Below are 21,238 nucleotides of genomic sequence, written 5' to 3'. Positions count from 1 at the left end.
TTCTCCACAAGAGGCCTTCACACATTCACACACCTCCACCCTACCACCTCAGACCAGCAGAGGAGCACTGATAGGGATATATATAGGGAGGGTGGAGCCAGGCAGCTCAGTTTAGTGTTCAGCTCCTGCTCAGACACAGAGAGGGACAGAGCTCAGAGTTGAGCTGACAGCGTGCTGACGCTCAGAGAGAAGTGAAGAGGTAGCATGCTGGCTGCTGTGCTTAGGCGAGCCAAGACCTACAGCACGAGTGAAGGCCTAGTGAGGGCCTTGAGTGGGCCGAAGGCGAGAGGAGAAGGAAAAAGTAGCAAGGGGGCAGAGGAGCATACCAGGCTCACCCCAGATACATACCGGACACCGCGACCGCGCCTACAGGGACTCTTTACACCCAGTAGGGACTACCGGAACCCCTGGAGGACTACAGGTCCCAGGTTTGCAAACGCTGACTACAGTACCAGGGCTAGGAGTCACGGAGGTCCCAGCATCCAGGGAGAGTGATCTCCAAAGAGAAGGCCCTACCACCAGATCAGCAGGTGCAAGAAAGAGAGAGAGAGAGAGAGAGAGAGAGAGAAAGTAACCAAGCTAGGCCTAGTTCCAGGCAGGCCATAAGCTTAACGAGAAAAGCCACGGATCAGGAGGCCCTTTACTCGCTCACTGGGGAGAGTCCAAAAATGCACCCTTTGCCTGGAGTACCCTGGACCGTGCCTGCACCATCACCAGTAAAGGTACAGAAGCTTACCCCCGTGTGAGTGTCTGTCTTTCCTCTGGGACCGTCCTGCCGTCTCTCCCCAGCATCCTCCATTACACCCCACGCTGCCCTGGAGCTAGCTCTACCTGTGGAGAGCCACACCATCCCTGCTGCCATTACACTAGCTCCAGAGGACTGCTCCGCAGCGGCGGCACCCCTTTTGCCGCATTCCACAGGTGGCATCACAAAATTTTCAAATCCCCTATAAATTCCCCTTTTTACTGACCGCCCTGGGTCATGGACCGGGCCAGCCACCGTGATATCCCCCACCGGCATACGCAGAGGCCCGGCTGCTGAGTACTCTCACGGCCCAGGGGGCGCGTCATGTCTTGGCGTCACAAACAGGATTCCGTGCCCGTTGCCACCGGGTACTGTGCGCCTTAAAAGACTGTGATACTCACTGTGGTGAAGGTTTCCCGCCATTCCCAAAATTTACCGCCATTGTCCGCCATTTTCCTGTCACCACACGGGAAGAAGAGTGGTGTAACCGCGGGAATCAGAGCGCGAAGCCCAGGACACGCCCCGCCCCTGACGTCGAACCAGGAAGTGTCAGGTCCTGGAAGGAGCCCAGAGGATGCTCTGACGTCAGGCGCGAGCGACGCAAGGTCCTGAAAGAAGACCGTCGCCCGCGGAGCTGCGGCCTACCGGATGAAAAGTGAAGAAGGTAGGCTCCGGTTCACTAGGGGGGCGCAACCATGGCCGACGACCAGCAAGCCGCCGGAGTACCGGTTAATGCTCCTGATGCCCAATTTGCGCCCGGCGCTGCACAGGCCAGAGCGGCCGCTTCATAAGCAGGGGTTATGACCCCGTTGATACCCGTGGCCCTGCCATATATCCCTAGAGCGAAATGGCTCCCCCAGTATAACAGCAAACCAGACACTCTGTCCGGATTCAAGAGAAAAATATGCAGTGTGCTGGATATGTACTCTATGACTGGCAAACAGAGAGCCGCTGTTGTACTAGGACAATTGACTGGTGCCGCAGAGCGGGAAGTTGAAACCTAGTCAGCCGCAGACCAGGAATCAGTATCCATCATCTTTAAGAGACTGCAAACTGTGTTTGAAAACAGCACTCCGGATGAGGTTCTACCACTGTGTCCAGAAACCTGAGGACAGTGTCCAGGACTACGCCTGGCGTGTACAGGAAGCCCTGCGGGCCCTGAAACAGTTTAGTCCAGCCAGCAAACAAAATGAAAATAAAATGCTGATGGAACAGTTCATCCGGGGGTTGAGGTCTCAGGAGGAGAGCAGGACTGTACGGTGGTGGGCCTTAGACCATCCAGATGCCACCTTTGACAACCTTATGGACATAGCTATAAAGGGTTTGCAGCCCCTGGAATCAATAGATACTGCTAACCAGCGTTACCAGGGTGGGGCTACCCCAGTGCCCGCATCACCCACTGCTCCTTCAGTAACGGCTGAGACAAAGATGCAAACAGTGCCTCCTAGCGAGCTGGACAGCCTACGCTCTGAAGTGCGCCAGTTAAGTAAAGCCCTGGCCACTGTCCTGAGCACCCTGCAGCTACAGACGGAGTCTGAGCCAGAAGGAAGGATCCTACTGGCCGACAGCCCTGAGGACGTCCCCTGGATGAGGAGGAAAAGGAGGACAACACCACCCGTAGGAGGACAACGCCACCCTGTAGGAGGACAATGCCACCCCGGAGGAGGACCAACGACCAACGTCGTCATCCAGGAGAATTCATCTGCTACCGCTGCCAGAAGGCAGGCCACACTGTGCGGAACTGTCCCTTAAACGAGCAAACCCTGGGGCCGAGGGCCGACACCCAGGAGTAGATCAAGCAGGCCCATCAGGCTGGTACCATCGGTTCGTGGGAGGAAGACCTTTCCTGTCCATTGTGCTGGATGGCATCGCGACACCTGCCCTGCTGGACACTGGATCTCAGGTAACCATCATGCCTGATGTCCTCTACAAAAGGTTCAGGTCCATAGATGAACTTCAGCCGCCAGCTCCAAATCTTTCCGTGTATGCCTCCAATGGCCTTCCCCTTAACCTAGTCGGGGTTAAGGATGTGGCAGTAAAGGTGAGAAGAGTGGAACTGAAGGACCAGGGACTAATTGTAGTAGAGACTAATCCTGATGATACAGACTTGTACATGATACTTGGTACTAATGTTGTTGATAACTGGGAGAAGTGTTGTTCTTGCTCCAACAGATGGCTGACACTGCCAAGCCAGGGCAGAGGAGGGTGCTCCAGAAAGAGATACAAGTCCTTATGTACCAGCAACAGGTAAAGCTAACAGGTGGTGATATTGGTAATGTACGGGTGACAGACTCGATACCCATTGTGATTCCCCCGATGAGTGAAATGCTGATTTGGTGTAGAGCAGCAATAGGTCTCAGAGGACAGAGCTACCAGGAGGTAGTAGAGCACCTTAGCTCAGAACATAGACCTACACTCTTAACTGCCAGAGGGGTAGTGGATGTACGCAATGGGAGGGTACCCGTACGTCTCCTAAATTGTGGGGAGGATGAAGTCAAATTACCACTATGCCACTGTTGCCAGGTTGTACACTGTAAATAACACGATATCCACACCGTGGAGTCCTTAACCTCACCAGACAGAGTGGAGGATAATGACTTTGAAACCCAGCTGGAGGATTGGTGTCAACAGCTCCATGTTGGGACTGACGCCACTCCTGTCCATCAAAAACAAGGTGTACACAGGGTGGTTCAAGAATACTAGGGAGTATTCAGCAAACACTCACTTGATTTCGGGAGGTTTAAAGGGGTACAACACCATATACCCACAGGTGACCATCCACCCATCAAAGAATGTTACAGGCCCATACCACCAGCACACTACCAGAAAGCGAAGGAAATGTTGAATGACATGAAGAAGGCAGGGGTAATAAGAGATAGCTGTAGCCCCTGGGCAGCTCCCCTGGTCCTAATCAGGAAAAAGGATGGAAGCATGAGGCTGTGTGTAGATTAATGACAGGTAAATCGCAAACACACAAGGATGCATACCCTTTGCCCCATATAGAGGAATCCCTGTCAGCACTAAAGTCTGCAAATTACTTCTCTACCCTTGACTAGAGATGAGCGTTGTTCTACTCGAACTGTTCGCCAATCTCAAATTCGAGCTGTTTTGGGCGGTGTTCGAGCCGGTCGGCGAACACGAACAATTTGAGAAAAATTCGGCTGTTCGAGGTTATGTTCGATAACTGTTCGTGCACCAAAATCATAACTGGATTTTTTCTCAGTAATGATGAAAATTAATGTTAATACGCAGTTTGAGTGTACAGCGGGGCGGGGGGAGGGGCAGGGGATGGATCTCTGCAGGAACAATGAAGATTTCCATTTTTTTTTCTCTTTCCCGCATTTGCAGTGGGGAGGTGCAATCTGTCAGCCTATCAGCAGCGCACACACGGAGCAAAGTGCTTTTTTTCACACAAGCAAGGGCATGTGTGATTGGCAGTGTATGTCACATGTCCTTGCCCTATAAGACCAAGCCATTTTCCCCGTCGCCACCATTTTCTCACTGCTGCAGCTGCGTGTTAGACGGCACCGCTGTTGCTGTGTGCGCTATACCTTGTTAATTTCAAGCCAATTTTCGCACAAATATACAGATAGCTTGGGAGTAGGGAATAGTTGTGATTGCAGTCCTTTTAAGGACTAGGTTACAGCATTTCCTACGACTTTTATCAGGCAGGTCTGTGCTCTTAAATAGATAGATTGTGGGAGTAAAGACTAATTGTAATTGGAGTCCTTTTCAGGACTAGGTTACATCAGTTCCTATCAGTTTTTGCCAGGCAGGTCTGTGCCAGTGCTGTGCAAGTTTTTTTCACAGCATTTGGCTGAATCTAGCAAAGCTAATCCTTTTTGGCCTATTGCAGAGTGTGTTAGTCAGTGGAGTAGCCTATCTGTGTTGCAAGATATACCACCTGTGTATAGAATACCAATTTTTTTACTGCACCTAGTGAAGTAAAATCTTTTGGGCATAGCATCATTCTATTAGTCCATCTATACTGACCTCCATCAGGTTGCAAACTGAATATAATTTTTTTCTGCATCTAGCTCTGAAAAAATATTTGGGCTTCTAGCGGTGTGTGGGACTTGGTCTATTAGTCCATCTATACTGACCTCCATCAGGTTGCAAATTAAAAATAATTTTTTTCTGCATCTAGCTCTGAAAAAATATTTGGGCTTCTAGCAGTGTGTGGGACTTGGTCTATTAGTCCATCTATACTGACCTCCATCAGGTTGCAAATTAAAAATAATTTTTTTCTGCATCTAGCTCTGAAAAAATATTTGGGCTTCTAGCAGTGTGTGGGACTTGGTCTATTAGTCCATCTATACTGACCTCCATCAGGTTGCAAATTAAAAATAATATTTTTCTTCATTTATCTCTGAAAAAATATTTGGGCTTCTAGCAGCGTGTGGGACTTGTTCTATTAGTCCATCTATACTGACCTCCATCAGGTTGCAAATTAAAAATATTTTTTTTCTGCATCTAGCTCTGAAAAAATATTTGGGCTTCTAGCAGTGTGTGGGACTTGGTCTATTAGTCCATCTATACTGACCTCCATCAGGTTGCAAATTAAAAATAATTTTTTTCTGCATCTAGCTCTGAAAAAATATTTGGGCTTCTAGCGGTGTGTGGGACTTGGTCTATTAGTCCATCTATACTGACCTCCATCAGGTTGCAAATTGAAAATGATTTTTTTCTCCATCTAGCTCTGAAAAAATATTTGGGCTTCTAGCAGTGTGTGGGACTTGGTCTATTAGTCCATCTATACTGACCTCCATCAGGTTGCAAATTAAAAATAATTTTTTTCTGCATCTAGCTCTGAAAAAATATTTGGGCTTCTAGCAGTGTGTGAGACTTGGTCTATTAGTCCATCTATACTGACCCCCATCAGGTTGCAAATTAAAAATATTTTTTTTCTGCATCTAGCTCTGAAAAAATATTTGGGCTTCTAGCAGTGTGTGGGACTTGGTCTATTAGTCCATCTATACTGACCTCCATCAGGTTGCAAATTAAAAATAATTTTTTTCTGCATCCAGCTCTGAAAAAATATTTGGGCTTCTAGCGGTGTGTGGGACTTGGTCTATTAGTCCATCTATACTGACCTCCATCAGGTTGCAAATTAAAAATAATTTTTTTCTGCATCTAGCTCTGAAAAAATATTTGGGCTTCTAGCAGTGTGTGGGACTTGGTCTATTAGTCCATCTATACTGACCTCCATCAGGTTGCAAATTAAAAATAATTTTTTTCTGCATCTAGCTCTGAAAAAATATTTGGGCTTCTAGCAGTGTGTGGGACTTGGTCTATTAGTCCATCTATACTGACCTCCATCAGGTTGCAAATTAAAAATAATTTTTTTCTGCATCTAGCTCTGAAAAAATATTTGGGCTTCTAGCAGTGTGTGGGACTTGGTCTATTAGTCCATCTATACTGACCTCCATCAGGTTGCAAATTAAAAATATTTTTTTTCTGCATCTAGCTCTGAAAAAATATTTGGGCTTCTAGCAGTGTGTGGGACTTGGTCTATTAGTCCATCTATACTGACCTCCATCAGGTTGCAAATTAAAAATAATTTTTTTCTGCATCTAGCTCTGAAAAAATATTTGGGCTTCTAGCAGTGTGTGGGACTTGGTCTATTAGTCCATCTATACTGACCTCCATCAGGTTGCAAATTGAATAAAAAAAATTTCTGCATCTAGCTCTGAAAAAATATTTGGGCTTCTAGCAGTGTGTGGGACTTGGTCTATTAGTCCATCTATACTGACCTCCATCAGGTTGCAAATTGAATAAAAAAATTTTCTGCATCTAGCTCTGAAAAAATATTTGGGCTTCTAGCGGTGTGTGGGACTTGGTCTATTAGTCCATCTATACTGACCTCCATCAGGTTGCAAATTAAAAATAATTTTTTTCTGCATCTAGCTCTGAAAAAATATTTGGGCTTCTAGCAGTGTGTGGGACTTGGTCTATTAGTCCATCTATACTGACCTCCATCAGGTTGCAAATTAAAAATAATTTTTTTCTTCATTTATCTCTGAAAAAATATTTGGGCTTCTAGCAGCGTGTTGGACTTGTTCTATTAGTCCATCTATACTGACCTCCATCAGGTTGCAAATTAAAAATAATTTTTTTCTGCATCTAGCCCAGCCAATAGTTTTGGCCTAATACCACAGTTTGGCCACTCAGCTCTGCTCGGTTACCATCCATTGTTTTTTTGTGCAAACAACTCCAGAGTTGTGAATTAGTTAACCACCAAAATGAGTGGAAAAAGGCCTGCTGCTGGTGGAAAGGGGAATAGGCGTGTTGGGAAGGGGAAAAAAGGTTGTGTCCGTGGGGTAGGTGCAGAAGAAAGACCATCTTCCAGCCAAACTAAAATGTCTACTTCTTTTAGCGGACAATGTGATAAGATCCCTTTCTTACGGCCACGCCAATCACCACAAATTCCAGATGAGGCACAAAAACAGCAGGTGCTTCAACGGATATCAAGTGCTCCTTTAAGTGGGCTCTCCTCCACATCAACTTCAACATCACAAATACTCCAGTCCTCAAAGGTGTCACCCAAATCGCACTTGCTTCCTCACAGCTCCCAAATCTCCAGCTGCCCGTCTGAGTATGAGGTAGAACAGATGGTTGAGTCTGCAGAGCTGTTTACTCATACTATAGCCTGGGAATCAGAGGTCGACTCCAGCGCTTCTGTGAATCCAGACGAGGAAATGATCTGCACTGATGCCCAGAATCTTTATGAGTCGGATCCAGGACCAGACGCAGAAGGTTCTGACCATAATGTAGACCCTCATTCCCAAACTGTAACTCCTGTTGGTGGAGACAATGAGGAAGACGATGATAAGACTCAAATACCTGATTGGAGCTACAACTTTAGTTTTTTGTCAGGGCAGGAACAGGTTGGCTCTGAGGACGACGGGTGTGATAACGCACAGGGTGATGATGATGAGGTCGGAGATCCCACTTACTGTCAACCCACAGTCAGCCAAGAGATGAGGTCAGCAGAGGAGGTGGAGGAAGATGCTAGTGACGACGAGGTCAGGTTGCGCCTTCCTGGACAGAGACGTAGTACTGGAAGCACGTCAACAACTGCATCCTCAAACAGAACTCTGCCTCTCACCACAAGTCATGGTGGCTCTTCAGGTCGCATGGGTGCTAGGCCTTGCATAGCCTGGGCATTTTTTCAGATCGATAAAGATGACCCAACTCGTGTTATCTGTAACATTTGTCAGCAAAAGCTAAGTAGAGGCCAAAAAATACATAGTTTGAGTACTTCATGCATGAACCGGCACATGGACATGAAGCATAAGTTGCAGTGGGAAGCTCAGTGTGCTACAATGCGGCCTAGCCGGCCGGGCCAATCACCGTCTGCCATATCTTGTGCATCCGCGGCCTCTTCATCCTCTGTGACTGGGGGGACAGCAGTCACACCTGTTTTGGGGCACAGACCTGCCACCTCTTTACCCGCAACAGCCAGCGTGATTGGCAGGTCATCATTTTCTTTGGAGGTGGTAACACCAGCTGGTGTTGAGCGCTGTCCGACATCGATAGCACCACCTTTGGATCAAGGCAACCTAACATGTCCGCCTGCATCTTCCTCACAGACCGGCAGTTTGCCGGGGACACCCTTATCAACCCCGTCTAAGCACAATAGCCAGCCCTCGGTCCCTCAGATGTGGACAAGTAAAAGACCATTTCCTCCTAGCCATGAGAAAGCTAAGAGGTTGAATTTCACCATCTGCAAGCTCTTGGCTACAGAAATGCTGCCTTTCCGCCTGGTGGACACAGAGGATTTTCGAGACCTTATGTCCGTCGCAGTGCCCCAGTACCAGATGCCCAGTCGGCACTACTTCTCAAAGAAAGGTGTGCCTGCGCTCCACCAGCATGTCGCACACAACATCACCGCTTCTTTGAGAAACTCTGTGTGTGACAGGGTGCATTTCACCACAGACACTTGGACGAGTAGGCATGGACAGGGGCGTTACATGTCGCTGACTGGGCACTGGGTAACTATGGTGACAGCAGGACAAGGGGCTGCTGTCCAAGTCTTGCCGTCCCCACGAGTTGTGCGTCAATCCTCTTTATGTCAAAGTTCCTCCACTGCTTCTGCCTCCTCAACCTCCTCTCGGTCTTCCACCTGCACCCAAAGCCTGTCTGGTCATGCCACAAGCTTTCTAACTGCGCAGAAGGGATCCTGCACACCTCCTTACTATGCTGGCAGTAGGGCTCAACGTCATCAGGCGGTTTTTACATTGAAATGTCTGGGAAATGTGAGTCACACAGCTGAGGAGTTGTGGTCAGCTCTGGAGAACCAATTTCATGAATGGTTGTCTCCACTGGACCTGAAACCAGGGAAGGCCGCATGTGACAATGCTGCAAACCTGGGTGCGGCCCTTCGCCGGGGCAATGTCACACACGTGCCTTGTATGGCTCACGTGTTGAACCTTGTTGTCCAGCAATTTTTAGCAAACTATCCCAGACTAGATGGCCTTCTGCAGAGGGCACGGTCGCTGTGTGCTCACTTCCGCCGTTCGCATCCCGCAGCTCAACGACTTACATCTCTACAGAAGTCGTTGGGCCTGCCACTTCACCGGCTAAAATGCGATGTGCCTACCCGGTGGAATTCAACTCTGCACATGTTGCAGCGACTGTGGCAGCACCGACAAGCCCTGGTGCAATACGTTCTGACGTATAGCCTGGGCCAACGAGATTCAGAGATGGGGCAAATCACGCTGGAGGAGTGGTCTCAGATCAGGGACCTATGCACCCTTCTGCACAGTTTTGAAATGGCGACGAAGATGTTTAGTGCTGACGATGCCATTATCAGCATGACTATTCCGGTGATTTACATGCTGGAGCACATGTTAAACAGAATTCGGAGTCAGGTGGTGGCACAAGAGGAGGTGGAGGAAGTAGAGGAGGAGGAGTTGTATGCGGAAGGGCTAACATCTGCAAGGTCCAGACGGTCGGCAGCACCAAGGCGGCAGGCATGTGAGGGTGGGGGAGATGGTTTTACCAGGGCGCATGGTAGCAGCCAAACTAGTGAGGAAGGTGCAGGAGCCCAGGAAGAAGTGGAGGACGAACTGATGGAAGACTCATCAGATGAGGGAGACCTTGATCACATTTCTGTTGTGCGAGGTTGGGGGGAGAGGACAGAGGAAGGAAGCATGATTGTTACCTCGCCACCAACACAACAGGGACTTGGTGCTCCTGGATGCGCAACACACATGAGTGCCTTCTTGCTGCACTACCTGCAACATGACCCTCGAATTGTGAGAATTAGAAATAATCCTGACTACTGGGTTGCCACACTGTTAGATCCCCGGTACAAAAGTAAATTTGCAGAAATTATTCCTGCCATAGAAAGGGATGCACGCATGCAGGAGTATCAGCAGAGACTGTTGCAGAATCTTACATGTGCTTTTCCACAAAATACCAGTGGTGCACGTAGTGAATCTCACAGTTCCAACTTGCCAACCGTGGGACGGTCAAGTGTTCAGCACTCAAACCGTAACAGAACCACAGTATCTGCTGGTAACATCAATTTTGCGGAATCATTTCACCACTTTTTTAGCCCATCCTTTGCAAGGCCACAGGAGACAAGAAGTCTGACACATAGTCAACGCCTAGAGACGATGGTACAGGAGTATCTCCAAGTAAACATTGAAGCCACGACTGTGTCACTGGACCCTTGCTCTTTTTGGGCTTCCAATCTGGATAAATGGCCGGAGCTAGCCACTTACGCCTTGGAGATCTTGTCATGCCCCGCAGCCAGCGTTCTGTCTGAACGTGTGTTCAGCGCTGCTGGTGGTGTGCTGACAGATAAGCGCACGCGGCTCTCCACTGATAATGTAGACAGACTCACGTTCATAAAGATGAACAAATCATGGATCCGAAACGACTTTTCTACCCCTGTGTCATCCCGGGGAGAGTAAAAGCTTGATGATTGGTTAAAATCACCCTACCAACCGTTTTAAGCTTTCAAATTACTAATCATGTTTATCTGTATCTTGACTGGAAAATAATTTGGGCTTTGTAGCAGTGTGCAGCACTGATCCTATTAGGCCATCTATAAGCTTCACCAGATTTAAAATTAAAAATAATTTTTAGCTGCATCTAGCCCGGAAAATAATTTTGGGGCTCCGAGATGCGCAAGACACATAAGTGCCTTCTTGCTGCACTACCTGCAGCATGACCCTCATATTGTCAGAATTCGAAGTAATCATGACTACTGGGTTGCCACACTCTTAGATCCCCCAAACTTTTCGATCAACCTTTTCATTTTAATAAAGACCAAAAAAATGGTCATTTTTGAAATTATAAGCATTAGCAGGTTGTTAGAAACTGAAATCAAACAGTTTTCAACTCAAAACTTTATTCTAGGTGATGTTACATTTTCACATAGGACCCCTTGTTCGAAAGGAGCTTCTGAACTCTCTCGTCCATTGAATTTGTCAGGTTTTGGATGGTTTCTGCTTCAATTGTTTTGCATGAGGACAGAATACCCTCCCAGAGCTGTTGCTTAGATGTGAACTGCCTCCCGCCATCATAGACACTCCTTTTAATGATGCTCCAAAGGTTCTGAATGGGGTAGAGGTCAGGGGAGCATGGGGGTCACACCATAAGTTTGTCCCCTTTTATGCCCATATCAGCCAGAGATGCAGATGTTTTATGTGCAGCATGAGATGGTGCATTATCATGCAGAAAAATGATCTTGCTGTGAAATACACGGTTCTTCTTCTTGAACTATGGCAGGAAGTGCTGTTTGAGAAAATCCACATACATTATGGAGTTCATCTTTAGCGCCTTCAGGGATCCTAAAGGGGCCGACAATCTCTCTCCCCATGATTCCAGCCCAAAACATTACTCCACCTCCTCCTTGTTGGCGCTGTAGCCGTGTTTGCGTGGGGTGTCCATCAACCAGCCATCCTCCACTCCATTCATCTGGACCATCGAGCGCTGCACGGCACTCATCCGTGAACAAAACAGTTTTGAAATCAGTCTTCATGTAATGTTTGGCCCACTGGAGCCGTTTCTGCTTGTGTGAAGTGGATAGAGGAGGTCGACAGGATGGCATATGCACAGCTGCAAACCTCTGAAGGACCCTGCATCTTGTTGTTCGGGGGACGTTGGAGGCACAAGCAGCTTCAAAAACTTGTCTGCTGCTATGACAAGGCTTTTTTGCCGCTGCTGTTTCAACCTGACGTAATTGCCTGTAGGAAAGAGTCCTCAATTTGCCCTTATCAGCACGCACACGTGTGTACTGTGAATCAGCTACATACTTCTTGATTGCCAAGACACTTCATCCTGATCATCGCACAATGTTGATTGTAGTCATGCCTTGACCTAAACACTCCACAATTTGTTGCTTCTCAGCAGCCGACACATCCTTTTTCTTTCCCATTTTGGCAGAAAATGTAGGCTGCTTAATAATGTGAGAGAGCCTTCTTAAGTAGTCTTGCCTTTCATTGGACACACCTGCCAAACTAATTAGCACAGGTGTCTGCAATTGCTTACAGTGATATAAAGAGCCCTGACACACATCACCATCAATGAGTTTAACTGACAAACAAACAAATTCTTCCCTTATCACTCCTAAACACTTTTTGCATAATAATTTGGAACGCGGTGTACATGTGCTTTTCCACAAAACACCAGTGGTTCACGTAGTGAATCTTACAGTTCTAACTTGCCAACCGTGGTCTGTATGGAATTGTTCAATAAAGGGCCCAAAATTAAGATAACATAGATGGGAGAGGTCTCTATGAATAGGAATTCCTAAGTATTTGATACCCTGTGAGGGCCAGGCAAAGGGAAAGTTGGACTGGATGGAATCCTATATGGATTTAGGGAGGGAGACATCGAGGGCCTCAGACTTCGCTGCATTGATTTTAAAATTTTACCATGTAACAAAGTGATCTATTTCAGCCATAACAGCAGGGATGGATATATGTGATTGAGTGATATATACTAAGACATCATCAGCAAATAGAGAGCACTTGTACTCGGTGCCTCCCACCTCAATCCACCTAATATTGGGGTTATGGCGAATTGATGAGAGCAGGTGCTCCGTCACTAGGATGTATAAGAGAGGGGACAGAGGACATCCCTGCCTTGTCCCATTGGTGATTTTGAAAGGTGATGAAAATGTTCTGACGCACCCCCTGGGCCTTGGGACACCCGGAGCCGGACACTTTTTGGTGGATGCTGGTGGTTGTAGTCTTCGTGGCGGCGATCCGGTTCCGTGGCTCAGGGCGGTCAAACCAGTGGCGGAACTATTTATGTGGTTTTGATGTTTAAATGTCCGACTACGCCACCCGTGGATTGCGGTCAGAGTGAACCGCCGCTACAGGGCAGACCGCTAAGGCTGGTGTTGTGGGTGCAGCAGAGCGTAGCATAACTCCCCACGGGAGGAGTATAGCCTCAGGGCAGTGTATGCGGAGGATGGGGGTGATGGTGCAGGGCAGCAGCAATAACGACACGGAGTCAGTGATGCAGTTCAGGGCCTTTACTCACAGTTCTTATTATCCAGACCACGTCTGCAGGTAACGGCTGCCCACGTCGTACTGTGCTCACCAGGTGAGGGGCTCAGACAACTCCCAGATAACTTTGGAGTGCTTCACAGGACCCACTTTGTGTGTCCTTTGTCTGGCCTTTCTTACCAACACTTCTGTCCGGCTGCCTCGGGCCTCCTCTTGGTAAACTTGGCGCCAGTTTCCCTGACCCTATGTGGTGCCTTCCTAGCGGGTGGAGCAAGGGGCTGCGCCACATAAAATGTCAGAGCCTCCGGTTTCTAGCTGAGGGTCGTTTCCTGCCTCCACTAGTTCGGGGACCGGTCTCCCCCTTTGGCCTGACCCCTCCACGCAGGTGGATTCGGGCGTGCGGTGGCGACTCGCCCGTCCGCACCCCTGGGATCCCTTCATTCCTCGTTCCTGGAGCCTTCTCCGCTCCTCTTCCTTCCTTCTCCCTCTTGCAGGCCTGGGCCTCTGTTACTAGGCCCGCCTCCGGAGCAGAGCTCATGCAGAGCCCCTGCTCCCTGCCACTTCTGCTCAGACTTCTCTGCACTGAACTAAGATGGTGCCCACCTTTTATACTCCCTTCTCAATGCACCCAGGAACTGCTTCCTCCCTGCTCCTGCACTGCAGGGTTCCCCTTCCTCAGTGTTCCCTCCCCCCACTCCAGCCAGGGACAGGGACTGTCGTGCCCATCTCAGGGGCATATTGGTCGCCCTGCCCCACGGCAATGTGGTGTAATGCATGCAGGTGTCGGGTCCTGATCCACACTCCATCCTTATCTGAGAGTGAGATATCACACCTCTGGGTGAGGTGCAATACGTCTGTAGCAACCGAGCCCTCGGTGCTACAGTTCCATTTATCTTCAGCCTAGGTGACGTATTGTGATACAGGGCCGTGATTTTGGCTATAAAAGGGTCCCCTAGACCCCTACCCCAAGCTTTTTAAGAGAATCATATATGGCGTGCCAGGAGACTCTATGGAATGCTTTCTCAGCATCCAACGAGAGTATCTACTTACAAATTTTTAACTGCATCTAGCCCAGGAAATACTTTGTGCCTAGTAGCAGTGTCTGCTAGTCAGCGGATTATCCCGGCTGTTAAGCAAGCTACACCACCTGTAGTTTGGACACTTAATTTTTTCAAAGGAAATGCTTCGGGACCACGGGATACTTAGTGAAGAGCATCAGGAGGCACCCCAAGGCATAGGGGCTGGGACTGGCAGTAGGATGCCTTGCGGTGGACAGCCGAGCTCGATCCTTATAAAAGCTTTTTAACTGCAGCAGCTTTAGTGGACGCTACTGGAGCTGGAATTACGCGGCTGCTGGCATGAGACTTGCCCTCCAATAGATCCTTGTAAATGGATTTAAAGTGTATTCATTCAAATTAGAGGGACAATTTAAATTAAAAAGCTTAGAGCTGCCTCCACCACAGGGGGGCTCTCTCGACCCACCAGCGGACAGGCACCAGTATTGGGAGAGGGGGGCTGGCCGTCAGGGTTCACCGTGGCTCTGGCACAAACCCGGCGACACGGAGGTGGCACGGGCAGGAGCGGACTGGCCGTCTCGGCTTCTCACTTTTTGGATTTTAGAAGGGCATGACATGCCTATATCTGTGTCTCCCCCTCCTTTTACTCCTCCACCTCTTTTCTTTTCGCATGACTATATGTACTTGTCACTTTTCCATGTGTTAGTTGTGTCTTCTGAGCAGTTTGTCAGCTTTTGGACACCTTTGAAGGTGTTTTCTATGTGTTTCTATGTGTTTTTGTTTGCCTGCCATTGGTTTTAACGGTGTTCGAAGGTGTTCGACGAACAGTTCGACGAACAGTTCGGCGAACACATGGGTGTTCGACGAACCGAACCGAACTCGAACACTACGGGGGTGGCTCAACACTACCCTTGACCTCACTAGTGGGTACTGGCAAGTTGCAGTTGCTGAGGAGGACCGGGAGAAGATGGCCTTCACTACCCCGATGGGACTCTGCGAGTTCAACAGTATGCCGTTCGGACTCTGCAACGCCCCTGGAACATTCCAGAGATTGGTGGAGTGCTGTTTGGGACACCGTAACTTTGAGACCGTGCTGCTATATCTGGATGAAGTGATAGTGTACTCCAAGACGTATGAGGACCATTTGAAGCACCTGGCGGAGGTATTTGAGTCGTTGTCCCGATATTGGATGAAATTGAAGCCTTCCAAGTGCCACCGGCTCAAAGAGAAGGTTCAGTACCTGGGGCACATCGTCAGTCCAGAAGGAGTAGCACCAGACCTGGAGAAGGTCACTGCCATCCAGTTATGGCTGGAACCAAAGAGTCTCAAGGAGGTATGTCAGTTCCTGGGACTGGTCGGGTATTACCGGAGGTTTGTAAAGGACTACACCAAGAAGGCAGCACCTTTGCAAGATCTCCTGGTAGGACAGTCCCACAGAGGCAAGAACCCCCCCTTCCAGTGGGGTAAAGAGCAGGCTGAGTCCTTTGCAGTGATGAAAGAGATCGTGACTGACGAAGAAATCCTGGCCTACCCTGACTACATCCAACCGTTCCTGCTGTACACTGATGCCAGCAACGAGGGACTAGGAGCTGTGTTGAGTCAGAAGCAGTATGGCAAGGAGAAAGTGATTGCCTATGCTAGCAGGAAGCTTCGTCCGACCGAGAGGAATCCGGAAAACTATAGCTCCTTCAAGTTGGAGCTCCTGGCCTTGGTCTGGGCCATCACTGAACGATTCAAGCACTACCTGGCCTCCAGTAAGTTCACGGCCTATACTGACAACAACCCCTTGACGCATCTAGAGACAGCCAAGTTGGGAGCCATAGAACAGCGTTGGATGGCCCGACTGTCAAACTATCAGTTCACCATCAAGTACCGGGCGGGCAGGCTACAAGAACGCCAATGCCGATGCCCTATCCAGAATGCCGCACCAGTCGGATACTGAAGAAGTGGATGACCTGGAGGAGATGGAGCTACCTGCCTTCCACAGAAATGGGATGGTCCACGAGCAGCGCACCTCCAGGAGGTATCATGGTAAGACACTAAACACTTTGCCTCACCACAGTTGGAAGGAGACCCAGGACAGTGACCTGGTTGTCAGCCGTATCAAAGAACTGATAACCCAGGAAGGTTCCTTTGGCTGGAAGAAGAGGGAAGTCGATCGCAGCATTGCGGTGGCTAAGGGGAGGTGATCGGGATACTCACCTCCTCTTCTGGCCTCCAGCGCTGTCTGCCGTTGCTTCCCGGATGTTGCCATGACGACCCAATGTCGTCATGACAACATCCGGGTCACCAGACAGCAGTAAGATCGTTTGTTCATGCGCAGTACATGACCAAACGATCTTCTCACTGTGCAGCGCTGACTGCCTGCATGGCACAGGGATGGTGCTCCATCCCTATGCAATGCAGGCGATTAGAATAAAAAAAGTGAAAGTCCCATAGTGGGACAAAGTATACAAATAAAAAAACTGTAAGAAAGTGAAAAAAAAATATAAAAAAAAAAAATTGTAAAAATATTAAAAAATAAATAAAAAAAATAATCCACCAAAAATAAAAATATAATGTACCCATCAATAAATATTATTCTGAAAAACAAAACAACAAACAATAAAAGTAAACATATTTGGCATCACCGCGTCGGGAACGACCTGACCTATAAAACTATCCCACTATTTAACCCCTTCAGTGAACACAGTAAAAAAACAAAAACAAAGCAAAAAACAATGCTTTGTCATCATACTGCCAAATAAAAAATGGAATAACACGCGATCAAAAAGATGGATGTAAACAAAAATGGTACCGCTGAAAAAGTCATCTCATCCCGCAAAAAACAAGCCACCATACAGCTCCATGAGCCGAAAAATAAAAAAGTTATAGCTCTCAGAATAGGGCGATGCAAAAAATTTATTTTTTCTATAAAACAGCTTTTATTGTGTAAAAGCGCCAAAACATAGAAGAACAATATAAATGTGGTGCCGCTGTAAACATACTGACCCGAAGAATAAAACTGCCTTATCAATTTTACCACACGTGGAGCAGAATAAAAAAAAAAACAAAAAAAAAACAATTCCTGAATTGTTGGTTTTTGTTTATTCTGCCTCTCCAAAATCGGAATAGAAAGCGATCAAAAAATGTCATGTGCCCGAAAACGGTACCAATAAGAACGTCATCTTGTCCTGCAAAAAAACAAGCCGTCACATCATGACTCTGTCGGCCAAAATATGGAAAAATTATAGCTCTCAAAATATGGCGATGCAAAAAATAGATTTTACAAAATATGTGTCTTTTAGTGTGTGACAGCTGTCAATCATAAAAACCCGATATGATTCTGGTATTACTGTAATCGCACCGACCCGAAGAATAAAGTAGTCTAATCACTTATACCGCACTAGGAACGGCGTAAAAATTAAACACTAGGGCTGGGGTTGGTTGGGGTTAGGGTTGGGGTTGTTTGCTTTTTTTTCAAAAGTAAAAAAAAAAAAAAAAAAAAAAAAAGGATGATGATATGGCGACTAGTATTGAGAGCAAGTGCTCGCTACATGAGTTTGCTCGGGTATGCACTGAGTATCGCGGGTGCTCAAGTGACATGCTCGAGTTTCTGCCCCATATGCCTCGCGGCCAAAAAAATCTTGCGGGGATTGCCTGCCATGCATGAGCGATCCCCGCATGTTTTTTTTTGGGTGTCTAATAACCATGAAACATGCGGGCAGGGACTCGAGCATGTCACTCGAGCACCCGCAATACATGGTGCATACCTGAGTGCCCGATGCAAACTCAAGTAGCAGCACTTGCGCTCAAGACTAATGACAACTTATTCAATATGATAACCTATTGTTATCAAATTCTGTGTCGTGCCTCTGGGTTCAAAATGTTCACTATACCCCTTGATAAAATCCTTGAGGGGTGTAGTTTCCAAAATGGGGTCACTTGTGGGGGGGTTTCCACTGTGTAGGTACATCAGGGGCACATCCGCTAATTATTCAAGCAAATTTTGCATTCAAAATGTCAAATGGCGCTCCTTCCCTTCCGAACCCTGCCGTGTGCCCAAACAGTGGTTTTCCCCCACATATGGGGTATCTGCTTACTCAGGAAAAATTGCACAACAAACTGCATGGTGCAATTTCTCCTGTTACCCTTATGAAAATGCAAAAGTGGGGGCTGAAAAACATTTTTGTGGGAAAAGTGTAAAAATTTTATTTTTACAGCTCAATGTTATAAACTTCTGTGAAGCCCCTGGGGGTTCAAGGTGCTCACCACACATCTAGATAAGTTCCCTGACGGGTCTAGTTTCCAAAATGGTGTCACTTGTTGGGGGTTTCCACTGTTTAGGCACATCAGGGGCTCCCTAATTATTCAAGCAAATTTTACATTCAAAGTCAAATGACGCTCCTTCCCTTCCGAACCCTGCTGTGCGCCCAATCCGTGTTTTTTCCCCACATATGGGGTATCTGCGTGCCCAGGAGAAATTGCAAAACAAATTTTGGGGTCCATTTGTTCCTGTTACCCCTGCGAAAATAAAAAAAATTGGGTCTAAAGTAACATTTTTGTGAAAAAAGTTAAATGGTCATTTTTTTCTTCCACATTCCAAAAATTCCTGTGAAGCACCTGAAGGGTTAATAAAGTTCTTGAATGTGGTTTTGTGCACCTTAAGGGGTGCAGTTTTTAGAATGGTGTCACTTTTGGGTATTTTCTGTCATAAAGACCCCTCAAAGTGACTTTAAATATGATGTTGTCCCTAAAAAAATGGTTTTGTAAATTTTGTTGGAAAAATGAGAAATTGCTGGTCAATTTTAACCCTTATAGCTCCCCAATAAAAAAAAAAATTTGGTTCCAAAATTGTGCTGATGTAAAGTAGACATGTGGGAAATGTTATTTATTAATTATTTTGTGTGACATATCTCTAATATAAGGGCCTAAAAATTTAAATTTTGAAAATTGCAAAAGTTTCTACATTTTCGCCAAATTTCCATTTTTTTCACAAATAAACGCAAGTGATATCGAAGAAATTTTTCCACAATCATGAAGTACAATATGTCATGAGAAAACGATCTCAGAATAGGGGGGATCAGTTGAAGCGTTCCAGAGTAATTACCTCATAAAGTGACAGTCGTCAGAATTGTAAAAATTGGCCTGGTCATTAACGTGCAAACCACCTTGGGTTGTAAAGGGGTTAAGCAGGTAAATTTACTTTATTTTAGTTGGGTTTTTATTGCTTTTTTTTTAAAAAAAAACTTAACACAAAATTAGATTAAGAGAACCTATTAATGTTTTATTAGTTTTTCTATGCATTTTGGATTGGATAGAGGGTAGCGGTGCGTGAACTAAGACAGGTATAGAATCATGAACAAATAACGGACGTATACAGTGGAGTGTCTTGTTATACTGTGTGCTTAAACCTTGATGTCTGGACGAGTAGCGCCATTTTATTTAAAACTTAATGTGGGATATAACTAAAAACAGTGAACCTAAGTTTGATGTTTATTTTTTCCAAGGGTATTAACATTTTTCTGTTTGCTTTGCATAAGACATTCGTGTTCAAATTTTCATCAAAGGAATCTTTGAGAGCTTGGGGATATCTATAGCAAGGCTTCCAAAAAGACCCATAGTTAGTGATGATATAGAATGGTTAAGGTTTTTCCTCTCTGCTCTACATTTCTGTCTGGTCTCTGTTTTATACTTTGTTTAAAATTATCCAGCCTCACAGTTTTGCAGTCAAGGATTTTATGCTTCTTATCTCATATGCAATATTCTGTTGAATGCAAAAACATGTTATGGGTACAGGGTGAATAAAGTCATTATGAAATGCCTAGAGGGAGGGCTAAATGGGCTACATTGAGTTGCACTGCTTGTAAATGGTATAAGAGATAGTGTTCTTTGTGTGAATAAACAGGAACTGACTTGCTCACGACTTGATACACCCATGACAGGCAGGCTGTGAGTTTTTTGTGAATTTTTGTATGTATGTTTATGAGAACCTCTGAATGACATGAGTGATGAGTAACTGAGTATAAAGGGCAAATAAATAAATCCTTGATTGATATAAGAGGTTCCATTAGGCGTGGTCCACTGTATGTGAGAGAGGATATTCAACTCCCTTTGAGTTGAAACAGGCAGAGTGATTAAGATAAAGGACTCTACGTGAAAGAAAAATAAATCACTGTTGAGTAGATCCAGGAATGAACATGCATGAATGATTCGTCACTTGTCATTCTGGGAAAGGTGCATAGAAGTGTCCTGGGTGCAGTATGCCAGGCTGAGTACTACAGGAATTTGATGTGGAATTTTTGGAGCTTCTATGTTATGCTGAATAAATATAATAAGTTCTGTTAAGAAACTGCCATACCTGCTGCATTCTTCCAAGCTCTGTGTGAGAAAAATCCTTCTCTGTGCTGTGTTATTGGGAGGGGCTGGTGCTGTGTGCAGGGGTGAAGTTGCTGCAGCTGTGTGCGTGCGAGTTTTCTCTGCTGAGAAGTGTGTGTGTTTTTAAAGAGACATTACTGTACAAAAGTTGAAGGTAAAATTGTAAGCTGAAATTGGATGCTGAAAGTAAAATATTGTGCCTATTTTAAGAAGATTTGGAAGTGATTGGTTATCAGTGTGCTTGTCCCTGCTTCTAGTTGTGTGTTGTGTGGCTGCTGTACAGCTGTTTAAGGGTCAGCAGAGGGGGTGGTTTTAGTGGTTAGAGATCTGCTTGAGACTTTCCACTGTCCATGAAGCTGGTCTGGTAGGTGAGAGGCCTATCACATCTGGGCCTTCCTATTACAGTCAGCTAGTCTAACAGGTGACAGAGATGCCAGAGCCTTCCCGCTACACCTTGAGAGCTCATTCTGACTTGCTAAAGTGTGGCTAGTGGACAAAGTCCAGGCACACTGAGAGGGCATTTGCAGAAAGGTGAGCTGTGTGAAGAATAAGTTGAAGCAGTGGGCAACTTGTTCTGTTGTCAGTGAGGGCCCCAAGTGGGATCCAAAACAGCTGTACAGAGAGTAAAGAAGAAGGAAAGGAAGCAGTGA

At 46.6% G+C, this 21,238-nt stretch overlaps 1 long non-coding RNA gene across 1 annotated transcript in view; it reads right to left on the bottom strand.

The window, feature by feature from the left end:
- The window catches only part of LOC141164965 (uncharacterized), a 232,146-nt gene extending 211,474 nt beyond the window's left edge, over nucleotides 1-20,672 (bottom strand). Inside the window, exon 1 of the long non-coding RNA XR_012251003.1 lies at nucleotides 20,572-20,672. This is a non-coding gene — a long non-coding RNA (uncharacterized lncRNA). The remainder of the gene's footprint in view (nucleotides 1-20,571) is intronic.
- Nucleotides 20,673-21,238: the final 566 nt, after the last annotated feature.

Source organism: Phyllobates terribilis, unplaced genomic scaffold (genome assembly GCF_046119375.1).
Source record: "Phyllobates terribilis strain yellow unplaced genomic scaffold, ASM4611937v1 Scaffold_11__3_contigs__length_659146591, whole genome shotgun sequence".
NCBI classification, from domain to species: Eukaryota; Metazoa; Chordata; class Amphibia; order Anura; family Dendrobatidae; genus Phyllobates; species Phyllobates terribilis.
The sequence above is the reverse complement of the archived record's forward strand: the minus strand, read 5'-3'. Positions and strand labels throughout refer to the sequence as shown.